General features: G+C 31.4%; 1 protein-coding gene across 3 annotated transcripts in view; it reads right to left on the bottom strand.

The window, feature by feature from the left end:
* Positions 1-10,418, bottom strand: part of LOC117182301 — a 48,150-nt gene extending 37,732 nt beyond the window's left edge. Inside the window, exons 1-2 of one of the 3 annotated variants that reach the window (XM_033375440.1) lie at positions 10,202-10,418; positions 9,773-10,000 (exon numbers count right to left, since the gene is read on the bottom strand). The gene's annotated coding sequence lies outside the window, so the exon portion shown is untranslated. The remainder of the gene's footprint in view (positions 1-9,772; positions 10,001-10,201) is intronic. The other 2 variants (XM_033375441.1, XM_033375442.1) reach the window with 2 other exon arrangements.
* Positions 10,419-13,622: the final 3,204 nt, after the last annotated feature.

Below are 13,622 nucleotides of genomic sequence, written 5' to 3'. Positions count from 1 at the left end.
ATATTATGTACACCTGGAAAACATAACCTGAAAATCGACGCATGCATGAAATTAAGAATCACGCAAAACATCCAAATCGCCAATTTCTTCAGTTTCTCTCAAATGGGGAGCGAGATATATATAGGAGACCACCGAAGGCTTCCGAAGCCTTCAGATCGGCAATCATCGTACAGCAGAACACAGAAGTCGAATCGTGCATTTTCGGCTTACATACGAACTCACAGTGGTAATCATGCACCTTCTGTTTTGCGGCTCCCAAACGGTAGGTATGGTGGGGGTAAATTTCATCCACGATCTGGCAGCTCTGAGACTCTGCCCCAATCTTGGGAACTTTTTGAACTGCGCTTGCGTCGCGCCGAACACACGATTGGTCACTGTTAGCGAGGTGATTTTGAATTATATAAATATTCAGATTTAATATTTATGATAAGTAATGATTGAAAAATGCATCCAATGTAATTCCTTTATCCTAAATGCGAATTCTTTAGTAACCGATGAAAAAATAATGCATTCTTCATACAACAAACGTTATTAATTCTGAATTGAGAAAAAAAAGATTTGTTCTTTAATTTAGCATTTCAAAATTTTAATAAAAATGTAAACAGAAGGTTTAGTTGTAAGAAAAAAATATTATTTTTAATAGTATAAATATGATTTGATTATTTGTATACAATATTATATATTTTATAATATTTATACAGTAAATAATTTAGTAATTGTAATTCAGTTCTGCTTAAAGTTATTAAAAAAATGTATAATGTAACATATCTCAGGGCAGTAACTAATTATTCTTAATTCATTTTTAGAAATTTTAGTGATTTTATTTGAAGTCAAATTTTCGGAAATGAACAAAAAATTAATGTTAAAACTCGACACATACGAGACTAAGGCCATGTGACGAGTGGGTTACGTGTCCAGGTTCCATCTTTAACCTCAATTAATTTATTTCCCAAGTTATTTGCACACGAAGCGCCACATCGAGTTGAAAATTGGGGATAAAAAATAAGAAGCAGTAAGAAAGGTGGGTCTGGTTCTAAATTTTAATAATTATAAAAAAAGCCAAAAAAATTAATTACAACAAAAAACTTTTTTCTTCTTTGTACAAACTTAGGACCAGGCCCAAGATTCTTAGTGCTTCTTATTAGTATCCCAAATTTTCAACTCGATATGGCGTTTCGTGGGATAGTGAGTTGGAAAAAACATGTCGGTAAGGTAGGAATCTGGCCACGCGACACGCTTATCACATGGCCTTAATCATTGGGACAAACAAAGATGATGTATTTCTCTTAAGGCAGGATTCACAGCCTCTTTTTAATTAAAATCTAATTTTTTGTCTTTGTCACTTCAAAATCTTATTTTACGATTAAGAAAATTGTATTTAGCATTTTTCAATCATCATTTATTATAAATATTATATCTGAATATTTGTATAATTCAAAATCAGCCCGCTAACAGTGACCAATTGGGTTGACGGCGCAGCGCAAGCGCAGTTGAAAAAATTCCCAAGGTTGGGGACACTGATCGAAGATAGGGAAGTCCCGAGAGCTTGCGAAAACGTGCGAGACAGTGTTTGTGCGAGCGTGCCAGTGGCTTTGTAAATATATTTGGTTGAAAGAAAATTGTATGAAAAAATTGAAACATACCGTTTCAATGGCAGATATTTCTCTAACTCATGCATACGTGATGTTTGCCAATGGAATTGAGAAAATAGTGTCTACAAACTGTATTCGTAATCATCTCCCGCAAACTGAAAATGGCTTCATTAGAAACCATAAGTATAAAGTTTGGTTAAACGGTGACAAAGGAAAAAATGACATGTTGCTCAATGCATTCATTATTATTTTAGGAGGTAAGTTAAAGTTTGAATATTTGACACATAAAGCAAATTCTTCTTTTATTATTAAAAATGTTAATACTTAAATTTTTAAATATTAATTCTTCATGTTTGATGAAGTAGTAACATTTCTTTTGTATGCTATGTGAACTAATTCTCCTCAGGTCAGCTCAAGAATGGTTAAATTTAACCAAAAAAATAAATTTTCCGAGTAACCGAAAAAGGCTGAAAATCTTGTTCACCTGGAAATTATCGGCAATTTTATTTAATTTTCTTGATATTTTATAACTCAGTTTGATCAGTCACGAAACGAACAATTAAAATGATTTATCTGAAATTGTAACATCGGGAATTGGACAGAAGGTTTTGAAAGATATATTTGCGTAATTCTGAATTTCAAAATTTAATTTTTTAAATATATTATAGTTCTGACTTTGAACAAAAAAATTTGAAAAAGAATAGTCATTTTTAGTTATTTGAATGGATTTTCAAACACAATATTACAATTGTGGGTTAGAACTGGATTTAAAAGAGAAGCTTAATGAAGCATAATTCTGAATTTAAACATTTAGTTTTTGAGAAAAATTATAATTTTGACTTAGCGGTAATGAATTTTTCATGAGATTTAAATTTTTACTTAGAACAGGAAATACTCGAAAAGACTTATGCTTCTGACTTAAAAGTGGGGATTTAAAAAAAATGTATGCTTTTAATTTGGTACAGGGAATTTCTTAAAACAATTAAAATTCTGAGCTAGAACGTGGAAATTAAAAAAAGAATAAGTAGGGATCTGGGAAATGAAAAATTCACTGAAAGTGTATCGGTAAATGACCGGAAATTAGAAAAACCATCCGTATGGTTGGCTTTGTAAATGGAATTTCTTTGTCACTTTTTTTGTGTTAACACAATTAAATTTTTATCTAAATGAAGACAATACAAATTTGACTTTTTCGGCAAATAGAATGGGAAAAAGTTTTTTTTAAACCGTTCCTTTTCAGAAAGCGAAGACGACATTCTACGACAGAAGAATGAGAAACATCTTAAATTACCTAACAAACGCAACATTAGCTTCTCTTCGAAATTCTCATCTAGTGAACGGCACAAAAAAGTGAAAGGAAGGCGTAAACAGCTAAAGCATAAATAAGTAAGATATATACTTAATGAATAGATTAGTAAACAAAATTTAGCCCTTTCACGCCTGAGTTTTTATAACAAATAACATCTTTTTCTGCAATGAATAGTATGCATTCTATAAAAGTAGTCAAATAAGAACCATATACTCTATGAAGGTATTTTTCCTGTTGAAAATTTTTTTTCAACAGCTAGTATTTTTTCACGTGTAAGACAGCCAATCAAAAAAAAATTTTAAAGGTTTATTAACACATACTAAAATTATAAAATTCTTATTGAGCATTTGAGAATTAAGTAAAATTTAAATTAAAACAATACTAAAAGTGTTAAATTGCTTCTTGCAACATTATTTTTTAAATTTATTTATAATAAATGAGAAAAATGAAAAAAAAATATTTTTTTTAATTATACAGCTGTTTTACATGAGGACATTTTGGAATTGTTTCGTGAAAAGAGATAGGGGTGAATTTGAGGGGTTGCTCAATATTATTGATAGGTTTTGAACATAACCTGACTTCTGTTTTCAGATTTAAAATTTTGTGTCCGTTTCACATGGAATTCTTTCGTTAACTTGGATAAACCTGAATTACGTAAAATTTACGACACGCGCTCGCTCACCGGAAAGTACAGGGCGCGCCCGCTGAAAGGTTAACGTACACGAAATTTTCTTACAAACATGTTCGAAATACGCGGATTTTCGCGTTTTTTGAAGCGATACTAGGAGACGAACGCACGTAGGTGCGGGCGTGGGACGGCTGGAAGGTTCGGGGGCGAGGCCCCTGTTTTTAAGCTTTCATCCCAGTTTTTTTCCCTAGTCATCAAACCTCAACGTGCAGCCTGCTTCACATGCTCGAACACCAGCGGTTTTCATGAATGTGCCGAAGAAAATAATAAAATTACACTTAAGTAAACCTTAAATGTTGAATACATTTTATTAGTGGTTCTAGTAAGGAGATTTTATATTTACAACAGCGAAATAACTGGGAATTAGGTGGGCGAAAATACGTTGACATTCTGCTAATTTTCTGTTTGTAAAAATTCGTTTAGAGCCACACTATTGTTCATAACTGCAGTGAAATTGAAGTCCTTTGATATAATCTTTCCCTATTCAAGCATAAAAAGTCTTTTTCATCAAAGCAATAAAGATCTGTCACTTTTTTGCCTAGAGTAGAAAACTCGATTGTCGGCCCGCCCCTCAGGCATCTCAAGACGAATTTCGATTATCGATATGATGAAAAATTGTATGCATGACGGGTCGAAGCAAAGATTTACACTCGTAAATTCGTCACCTTTCCACCCTCGTCACCCAATATACTATTAAATATAAAAAATTTTGGTTTACTAAAAAAAAATTATGATATTTAGATTATTCTTCTTGTTTATTGTTCTATTGATTACTATTATTCTTATTACATAACTTTATATACTTTCGTAGTCTATTAGGAGAAAGCTTGAGTTCCCAACAAAAGAGGCAAAGGAGTATGAAAGCGAAAAAATTCTGTCTAGGCACTTCAATTTAATGAAAACCCGAAGAACCATTATTGATAGCTCGGACAGTGATGAATGCAAGGCATCTTATAAGAACGATGGTATATAGGTACTTGAAACTATTTTTCACATATGAAATCAATAAAGTTTCTATGTTGTAATGTATTTCCTTATTATTAGGGACTGATGAGTTGGGAGAATTGCATTCGAACGATACGCTTATTATTGATGATAAAGAAGTTTTCGAAGATTTGAATTATGATGGTACACACTTTTGAAATAACCTTTTTTGCTTGCTACTCTTATATTCTTACTAATCTTAATTTCTTAATAAATTCTTACCCTTCAGACGGAATTACTGAAGAACCTAAATCTACTCCTATAAGAATAATGCATGAAAACACACCACCCTCCAGAAGAGAACTGATGCCGAGATGTGATTCTAGTACTATAAATTCTGGAACTGAGCAATTACTGATCAGGACTTCTTCTAGAGAAACTAGTAAACAAGTAGTGCCGACACGCGAATCTAGTTGTAGAAACTCTGAAACTGAGCAGCTACTGATCTGAACTCCTCTGAGAGAGACTAATAGGGAAGTCCTGCCGACACGCGATTCCAGTTGTAGAAACTCTGGAACTGCAGAACTTATCAGGAATCCTTTAAGAGACAACTGCCGACATTCAACGCCTTGTTTAGCACAAAGAAGACTCCCACCAATTGAAGAATATAATGCGGATGCCGATATAGTATGTATTCCTACATTTTTTAGGGGCTTCCACATTATACTCTTAACAGATCTGTCTCTAAAGTCACTTTTCCAAGATGTTTTTTAAAGAGCAGTTACTTAGTTACATTTTAAGATATGAAGAGCTTAAAAAGTGTTAGAAAAAATAATTAATAATTTCGAATTGAGAGTGTTTAAAATTTTTCGAAATATATTTATATACAATTACATGGGGCTTATTTGATGAACACATTGCTTTTTTCTGTTTACAACCCATTTTTTAAATTATATGAATGATCATAACTTCTGTACTCTTCAATACAGTGGATAAATACTACAGGTCAATCGATTTGTCTCGAATCAAAGAATCTTTTCTAGTCTGGAATATACTTCAAATTGTGTTAATGGGATAATTTGTGCTATAAAATTATGAAATGTATTAATATTATAGGTCAGTCGATCCATTTTCAACCAAGTAATTATATACATCTTACAAGAACATTGAATCAAATCAAAATGTTATTGTAGTTTGCTCAAAAAAAGTTAATAAATATTTTTAAACATTCTTTGGTCAGCTTTAAAATACTACTGGTAAAAATTAGACTATTGTATTATACATTTCTTAATTAATGAACGTTTAATTAAATCAATTTCTTTTTTTTTAATTGTTCCTATTAGAAAGCTTCCTCTATGAGTAAGCAAAAATCACATTATTTCGGATATAATGCAAATGAATTCGACTGGTACCATTTGTTAAGTAATAGAGATTTATATTCAATAATTGGGCATTGAAAGTATTAAAAAAAGTTTAAACAGAAGATCTCGACATTAAGAAATTTCAGAATAAAATTTTGAAAATTGGATTGTTTAAAATACAATGGAAGTACAATTGTATTATTTGTAATTAAAAACTTTAAATTGATTAAACAAACTTTTTTTTTAAGGTCTAGAAAAAAAGTTACCATCATTTTCACCGTTTAAAATTAAAAGTGTTTCAACAATAAATATTAAAAACTGAATTATTAAAAAAAAAAGTTTAAAAATTAAGTAATATTTAATGGTAAACATTAAAAACGCAAAGTTTGATTATGGAACGTTGGAAAATAAAGGAATGCAAACCTAATTTAAAACTAATAAAACTGAGCCGCCATCCACATAAAATGTTCCGTCAAAGAGTTGATGGGGTCAGGTGGCTCAATTTTTATTTACCAAGAATTGATTTAAGAATTTTAATTGAAATAATTTAAAATAGCTAATTATGTTGTTCAAAATGCAGTCATTTCAATTTTAATTTTAAATTAAAACTTATAAAAGGGAAAAATTGAAAATTCAGCATTTCATATGAATGTTGAAAATAAAGGTACTTCGGAAAAAGCTTTCCTTTTTTTATTTTGAGCATTTCAAAATAATTACAGATTTTGTTGTTTATAAAATTCCATAATTGTATGTAAAAACGCCTTCCAATTTGAAATAAACAATTTACAAATATTATCAGTAGAAAACAATACAGATAATTTTTCTGTTCTTTACTGAATGTAGCACTCATGTATTTGCTGTTTTACTTACCAGCCAAAACGTTTTGATTTTTTCATAGTAATCACTTTAAAAAGAAATACATTTTATTTTATTGACAATAGGTTTAATTGATTACAATGATATAGTATTTTATAACAGATCTCAATTTCTATATTAAAATTATGGTGTGCCTTAAATAGATTCATCTTGGGGAAAATATACATTTACATATCGATGTCTGGGAGACGATGTTTAGAAAAAACGATTCCAAGTTCGTGCGAGACTTGGCAGAAGTAATTTGGGGTCGAGAAACTCTGAGAAAGAGATATTTGAGGGATTCTAATAAGGAAAATGATCCTGAGGATACGTCCAAAAAGGAGCTAACGCCGGCAAAATACGATTTAGTAAAAAGTATGTAGTGCGATCATTTTTCATTTTACTGTTTTGTCTGTCAGCAGTAATCTGTTAAATCTTTACTTTCTGTTTTCAAACTAAAACCTCAAATTTTATTTTTACAGAATTACTTTACAAGGAAGTAACTGATGCTGGTGTCAGGGGAGCGGCACGAGAAACTCGAGTGAGGAAAGTTTCCAAGTATATGTCGAATAAACTGTATGATACCACAAAAATATTGAAATGTTAGAAAGGAACTCGAATCGGATACTCGCGAGCTATTGTTTGTGAAAGGAGTGGACCGATTTCTTATGATATTATTGCTGTTGTATGAGAAGTTTTACTAATTATTACACTGGTTTAGGCATAATTGTATAAAAGCAATCAGTCTCATTTGCATGAAATTCAGTTGCGTTTCCAGTAATCATTTACTGTGTATGAAATACTTACCCATCAATACTTATCAATTGTAATACTAATCCAAACAATACTTTATAACTTTATAGACATTTTTTGCGCAACTACTCACATCCACACGATTTGGGACATTAAGAAGAAAACTTCAAAAATTAATTATATGGCACTAATTAACTTTCATATGATCCTCAATATTTAGAACTACGAAAAACTTCAATTTTGAAAAATTGTTGAATTTTGTCTGTAATGTCAGAAATATAGGATCATGAAAATGTTCCTTAGTGCTTTCTATTTGTTTTTCTAAAGTTTTGAACAAAATATGCTAATTAATGTGAATGTGAGTTATTGAAAAAACAACATCGATAAGGTAGGGGTCATTCACGAAATACGTGATACATTTAGGGGTGGGTGGGGGTCTGCCGAAGAATCATTCTCCATGCTAAACACAATGGAAAAAGAATCACGCGGAGGGCGGGGGGGGGGGGAATTCCTGAAAAGTGTATCACGTATTTTGTGAATGACCCCGTGGGAATCGTGTAAATATTTCGAAAAAAATTAGAAACCTTTTCAAAATTACGCGTAGATTGAATCCCACTTAAAGCATTTCCGATTAATAGGGACAGAGAAAACATGTAAGAAAAATCAACCTATTATCCGTTTTTGACCAATTTTAGATTCTTACCTTTGCTTTTTGCATTTTTAAAAAAAGTGAATAAAAAAATTAAAACTTTGCAAACCCTAAGTCTGAAATTTTCTGACTAAAATTAGACCAAGTTTCTAATAAAATATGTAGTAGTTCTTAAATTGGCCACAATTTTTATGACAATTGAAGATCTAGTACATATGTTACTGTGCTCTTGGTCTGATTTTAAAGAGGAGATTTCATACTTTAACTCAGCGAAGTTCAAATTTTTCTAATCACTTTTATAAAGCATGCAGAGAGTGAAAGTTTTTCTCACATGCTATCCTGGCCTCTATTTTTCGAAAATATTTTAAGTAGGATTTGATTGGTGCGAAGTTTAATAATCCTTTTGAGGGCGTTTTAAAAAACTTCCGAACTGAATTCTTCGCAGAGTTAGGTACATTCTATTGCAAGCCTGTTTTTCAATAAAAATGTTGTTATTAGATGGACAATTTCAATGGATAGTTCAGATTGCATTTTAAATTCAGTTGACTAAACGTTTCGGTTTTCCATTCACGCTGGATCGACCAAAAAAATAGTAACATTACTTAAAAACATCGAATTTATATTTTTTTCGTAATATATTTTTATAAAATTGTTTTATTGCTTTAAAAATAAGGATATTAATTTGTTGCCGCATTAGATTTGCTTTCTTGTTATAAAGGGCCTATGACACTTAACTGATTTCTACCTTACCGACAATTTCCAGAACCATACCAATACTGCACGAAATGAGATGCCGACCTGAAGATTTATTAAAGTAAAGAAAATTGACTAAGGTACGTGTATGTGCTAATGCATTCTTACCATCCCAAAAAAAATTTTCGACATATTTTGTTCTGTTGTCTAAAAATGTTATTATTTATACACTATCATTAGTCCCTTTTTTAGCTTTCCCAAGTCCGCAGCTCCACATCTCATTCTGTGTGGAATTGGCAATATCCATGAAAAAGGTGAAGTGGAAATCTGATATGTTTAATATACCTCACGAGAGTATAGTATTAAATTAATATATGTGACGATTTCTGCAGTTTTTGCTTCTATTAAAAACAATATTATTTAAACATACATGTACATACCTGAAGTTGCTCAATAAATGTGCTTCTTTGATATACATGTATTAAAAATGAAATTATTATTTTCCGCTTATTAATTTTAGCCTTTGTTATGCAGAAAACTTTTTCATTTTTTGCTTATCATGAAATTCAAACCACCCTGGTAAAAGCAATGTAGTCATCCGGTTCTATAATTACCAGCACTGGATTTACCAAGGGGCATGGTGGGACTAGTGCCCCAGGCCCCAGGGGGCCCCTGACCCCAGAAAAAATGAATAAAGTTCAAGAAAATGATGCGGCGCTGATAATTACCCTCAAGTTTCTAATCAATTAAATATTTACATGAACTAAATATCATTAATTAACAAATTTATGCAAGTCGTAACCAACATCGTATACGACATCGTAAACTATCCCAAATTACGGCTTCGTATACGATGTCATATATGACGTCGTATACGATTTCGCATACGTCATATACGATGTCGCATACGACTTCGTATGCGAAATCGTATTTTTCAATAGGGTTAACCTTTTCAACTAGATATGGGTTTCCATCTTCATCAGTCCAATCCTCACCTATCTCTGTATCATCTTACAGGATTTGATCGATTTCTTTCTCAGTTTCATATGGAGGGAAATAACTTGCTACTATCAAATATTATTGTTGAAATGTGGCCCATTTGGTGCAAATGATTTCCATTCCTTCATGGAATTCAATCACTGCGAACTTTTCAGCATTAGGTGGCGACATGTTGGCCTATGAAAAATGTACAAATTTCATTGTTTAGCTTAATTTTGGATCAGGAAAAGGCAAGGAAATCCGAGAAGACTTACAAATTCCTCGTGAAAATGCACGAGTATTAATAGACTCATGGATCTCCTCGAAAACTTTTTCAAAATTCATTAAATAATCCTACATATTCAACTACACGTTCAGGAACGTATTGGATAATCTTACCTGAGATGAGTACTTAAATAGGAACTTTTATCACATTTTATGGCGAAAATTGTGAGATAAAAGACAAAGACAAAATGCGGTATTTTGTTAGACGCAATTAAATCAAATATAATTAAAACATAATACACGCCGAGATCAACGCAACACGAGGCAGGTCGAGATGTGACTGCTTCTTCTATCTTTTGTTTTAGAACTTTCGATTTGTGCATGCGAATTTTGTAATTTTCAAATAATCGCACTTTTCACGTTGTTGTAACGGACCATAACTTTCTTAATTGCACATGCGTCATGCTGTACTACAATTAAAGTACTATATTAGATAGGAATATGTAAGCTGCCATTCTGGTTCCCCGCCAAATTCAAAATCGCTAAATTGATATCAAATTATTTGGATACACTTACATAATATAGATTATTTATTTTAAAATTATACTGAAGCAATGTTATCAAAAAATAAATTATGAATAAAATTACATGTGATATAATACATGAAATAATTATATGATTTTTTAAATAAATATTAAAAAAGCAATAAAATAATAATAGACTATAGTTCAAACATTAATACAATACTTTTTCAAGAGTTTATTATTATAGCTATTTAGATTTCACATCATACGGCCATTTTATTTGCGTAGGTTAATGTGCATCGTTCTGTAGAATAACGGGTTCCTAACCTTACTTTCTTCACGATCTCATTTCGCTTAAATATATAAAAAAAATGCTCATAGGCAATTTAATTACACGTAAACATAATCTTCAGACCCCCTATATTTGAATTATATTGTGATAGTCATAAATATTAGTAATAATTTCGCATAATCTTGAATTTAAATTCGGTTTCCATTTGTCGCGTCTACAATTTATGATCCACATTGACAGTCTTTCTCTTCGCCCTAGTGGAAAACGGTAAATTTTAAATCCATCCTCGCTTCTATTTTTACAAAACGGAGCACTGTAGCAGACCATTTTTCTTATATTCGAAACTTAATTTTAATTAAACTATACGACATGCTTATTGCACTGTTTCCCGCGAATTCTCCAGGAACCGGAATGGCGGTTGCATATTCCTGCAGCCAATGGAAATGCTGTATTTTGCATCTCTTTTGACGTATTCGCAATTTTTTACATACAAAACAACCGCGCACTTGTCTCATCGCAATTTATTTTCAAAGGTTTTTTGTACAGAATTCAATTTACAATCATTAAAACATATGTTTTTTGTTACTAGTATTTTGATGTTAAATAGCCATTTGAAGATTATAATACAGAGGAAAAATAAATCCCAAGTGAAAAATTTAGCTACAGCTTTCAATAATGTCAAAAAATATACAGATGTTCTAAAAATAATTTCTTTTTGAAGAGTTTAGTTTTGATATCAGCGACTGGTGGTCACTACAAAATGTTGAAAAAAGTGCACATTATTTCCTTTTCTTTCTCCATTATTAAAAACACATACAGATAACAAAAATTATATTTTTTGTTTTCCATTTATAAATAATTACAATGAAGAAGTTTAAGCTAAGGTGACCAGTTTTCTGTGTCATTTCAATTTTTTTGTACAAGCCTAAAATCAAAATTCTTTAGGCTGTTAGACTCAAGCTCTAACCTATGAAAATGCAATTTCCGCAATTCAATAAATAAATAATACCGATAAGCATTTCTCAGATACCAAACGATAATTCTTTTATAAATAGAAATTTATATGGATCACTTCAAATTAACTTCGGAGTTCGATACAGGTAAACTTTGCATTGTAAATTGTTAATGATAATATATTGATGTGACATATTTGCAGCATAGTTTTGACGTAATGTTTGGATCCCATGTTCGGACCTCTTTTAAAATAAGGTAATTGAATTTTGAGGTTGGACCTTCAATCCAGCAATCTTAAGATAAAACGGATTCATGAAAATTAAAACAATATGCAGAAATAAAAACATACAATTTGCCCGTTGCGCGGGCACGTTCTCATAGCGATGTGGACTCGCAAGTTTGAGCGCGCCCAGAAATCAGAGTTGTCAATGCATCGACAACTGTAATTTGGTGATTGTAAATTCTCTTTTGTTTAAGCTCTTTCGGTATTGGCATTCAAACAGACTTATTTTCATTGTTTTCTTTTCGTCATTAAAAAAAGAGAAAAAAAATGTCCGACAAGTTATCGTTTTCGTTCTCTTGATTTTTTTCATATCGTGCGTTGTTTGGCTCAAAATGTTTATTTTCTTTTTTTTTTTATTTTGAAAATCCTATAACTCTGACAATTTTCCTTGTGTCAAAAAAAGTCGTTAGGGTAAATTGTTTGAGATTCTGAGTTCTACGAATGGTCATGCATAGAATTTGCAAAACTTGAAAAAAGTGGTTTTAAAGATTTCTAAAATGCTCTAACTTTTTGAATTTGTATCCAAAATAGCTGGCTAACGAGCTTGGCCTTCAGTTTTCGATACTAAAAGAGTGTACCAAAGGCCAATCCAATAGATTAAATTTGTTTAAGGTCCCGTGCTCACAGAAATACATACAGGCATACAGATACATTAGTAACAACCTATTTTTCGGGTTCAGAGGGTCTCAAAACGTAGACATTTTAATTGCAAGTTTTTGACCAAAACTTTATAATCAACGAACGACCTTTCGAAGCGCCGAGTGAGCACTTTTGATAACCCAATGCCCTAGCTGTTCTAAATTTTCGCCGCTATTTTCAATTTAGTATTTTTAACCCAAAATTTGTAATCATAGATAATTAAAACCCCTGAGCAAGAACTTTCGTGCAATCCATCATTTTCTTTAAATTTCGTCTGCCATTTTGAATCCGCCTTTCTGATTTTTGTATTTTTGACTCAAAATTCGTAATCAGTGGCCCCCAAAACCCTCAAATAAGAGCCCAATCTATTAACTTTTCTACATTTTCGTCCCTATATTGAATTTTTTACCGAAAATTCGTAATTAGCGACCCTGAGAAACAGCGAGTAAGCACTTGTGCACTTGGCCTACCGTGCATTAAAAATAAATACTTTGAAAAATTAGAGCTGAAATATGTTGAAAATGAAAAAAAGAGCAAGAAGTTTTTATCCGAGGGGTTGAACACTGTTGTAATCAGGTGTACACTGTTTGATGTCATCTCGTGTAATCCCTGTAATTTTGTGTAATCCCTGGTAATCTTGTGTAATCCTATGTGCTATTTTGAAATCCTATGTAATCTTGTGTAATCTATTTTAATCCCATGTAATAATAGATATAATTTTTTTAACTGTTTAAATGAAGACTAGTGCCCACTGTACCAAATGGGGCACATAAGGTTACCGAACATTTTTTAGAAATAACTTTTCAAGTTTTAATTAAAAATTTCTTATAAAATTTAACAACCATAAATGCATTCTATATAAGGTTTTTCAGACAGAAATTAATTTAAAAAGTTTTTTTCATT

This window comes from Belonocnema kinseyi, chromosome 10, assembly GCF_010883055.1.
Source record: "Belonocnema kinseyi isolate 2016_QV_RU_SX_M_011 chromosome 10, B_treatae_v1, whole genome shotgun sequence".
Taxonomy (NCBI): domain Eukaryota; kingdom Metazoa; phylum Arthropoda; class Insecta; order Hymenoptera; family Cynipidae; genus Belonocnema; species Belonocnema kinseyi.
Note: the sequence above shows the minus strand (reverse complement) of the source record. Positions and strands in the feature narration are given on the sequence as shown.